At 49.2% G+C, this 1,973-nt stretch overlaps 1 long non-coding RNA gene and 1 pseudogene across 1 annotated transcript; both read right to left on the reverse strand.

The window, feature by feature from the left end:
• Window positions 1-42: 42 nt before the first annotated feature.
• LOC116465849 (proline-rich protein 23D1-like) lies at window positions 43-819 on the reverse strand (annotated as a pseudogene).
• A 30-nt stretch (window positions 820-849) lies between these two features.
• On the reverse strand, window positions 850-1,531 carry LOC131380662 (uncharacterized). Its single transcript, XR_009212403.1, has 4 exons — window positions 1,467-1,531; window positions 1,157-1,223; window positions 972-1,058; window positions 850-873 (listed from the first exon to the last, which is right to left on the reverse strand). It is a non-coding gene; the product is annotated as an uncharacterized LOC131380662 (long non-coding RNA).
• Window positions 1,532-1,973: the final 442 nt, after the last annotated feature.

The following is a 1,973-nucleotide window of genomic DNA, read 5'->3' on the forward strand; positions in this document are numbered from 1 at the left end:
AATGTTTTATTTGAACTCCCTGCAGTTCTCCCGCTCCCTGCAGCATCTGGGACCCTCCGCTGTTGAAGACAGTGGGTGATGATGGGAAACAGCAAAGGGGAAGCAAGTGGTCCTTGGAATTACTTTAGCTCCACATTTCAGGGAATGCACTAAGGACTTGGACAATCTCTGACCTATCAATGCAGGTGGTGGCTCTTGGGTTAAATCACTTCCTAAAGAGACATTTCCATGCACTGCTGGGAGGCCTATGGTGAACACTGTGATAGATCTAGGGACCAGGCCTTGGTGAAGGGGGCATAGGTCTGAGGGAGGAGGTGCACAGTAGCTCCATACCATGCAGGCTGAAACTGGAGTCGGCTGGTCTGGGGTGTCCCATGGGACTAGTTGTCGTTGGTAGGGGGCAGCGTTGGGGGAAGGCTGCCAGACAGCATGGAATGCACAATGGGGTTAGTAGAAGAAAAGGGCTGATCCCAGCTATGTGGTTTGCTAGGGATATCATCAAGGGCTGGTGATATAGGGGTGCTGCCTCCCCTTCTTCTGCAGGTCAAAGAGGCACATTCTCTCCTTTCATGTCTGAGATGTCTCCATCTTGAGCGTGGCACTCCAAGGTGAAGTCATCAACAGAAGGCATGATGTACTGGATATGCACAGGGGGCTGCAGGCCATGTTGTGACCTCAGGATGTGCTAGGAACAATCACAAGGACTGTGTTCTCCACGGTCAGCTGCAGCGCTCTCTCTGGGGCCAAGATGAGGATGCCTTCTTCCAGGCTCAGCCTCACCTCTGTCCCTTGTTCCAGGACTATGATGAGCTCCTCAGTGCTGGATTACTGCTGCTCTCGTGAAAAGATGGCCGTCAGTATTCTCCAAAAAGGCTGCAAATGATGTTCATGTGGCGGGAGTTGCCAGGAGCTTCACCCTCTACAACTTTAAAATACACTCCCTCCGGGAATTGGCTCTTATGCCGACCCACCTAAATGTACATCCACTGGATGTCCCTTGAGCCTGAAGATTGTGCAGCACTGTCCAATCTTTGCCATGCAAGGACATACGAACTTACCTGGGGAGGTTTCAGGGACTGGCATGAATTCAGGTGTGGAGCGCCTGGAATTGAGGGTGTTTTTGTAATCTTTGCCATGCAATGACATAATAACTTACCTGAGGAGGTTCCAGGGACTGGCCTGAATTCAGTGTGGAGCTCCTGGAATTGAGGGTGTTTTTGCACCTGCAGAGAGATCACAGTGAGGGAGGTTAAGGCTCTTCCAGCAAGAGTCTCTTGGATTTCAGAATATGACCTTCAGAAATCCACAACCCAGCACAGGCCAGACTCAGGACACCAGCCCCCATCAATCAAGCATGACTTTCCACTCATCCTGCAGAAAGCACCCTCTCCTTTTATAATATTGTGAGACATGACACTGACCACCAGGCAGGGAGATCTTAGGTAATATCAGGGAAAGTGCCTTACCTATATTGAGACCCTGCTCCAATTGGTGACATTTGGGTGGATTCATTTGTGTGGTAGCCAAGCTGCAGGACAGAATGGGATCCGTTAGTCTTCCACACAGAATGTGACACAGAGTCTAATTCTCACAAGCCCAAAACTCCATTTATCATCCAGCACACATTCCTTCTGTGTCTCTCAGTCAAGCACACTTGTATTGGGCTCTAACTCCTACTTGCGTCCAGTAAGTCCTAATGCTCATCTCCTAACCTCAACTTTTCTAACGGCTTTTCCTATTGGTGAATGTGTGTGATAAGGGATGGTGACCACAGGAAACAGTTTGCTTTCTCAGGAGCTCATCCACCTGAGAAGGGACATCTAATTTGGTCTGAGGACTTTCAGGGAAGAAGTTGATATTTCAGGTGTCTGAGCCCTGTGTCTATGCAGTTACAGTGTGAATGGAGTGAGAGATGATGGGAAATATTTCATTTTCTAATGAGCACAGGGAAGAAATTTAGATCATGCCCGCAG

The sequence above is a fragment of the Hylobates moloch genome, unplaced genomic scaffold, assembly GCF_009828535.3.
Source record: "Hylobates moloch isolate HMO894 unplaced genomic scaffold, HMol_V3 SCAFFOLD_11629, whole genome shotgun sequence".
Lineage (NCBI taxonomy): Eukaryota > Metazoa > Chordata > Mammalia > Primates > Hylobatidae > Hylobates > Hylobates moloch.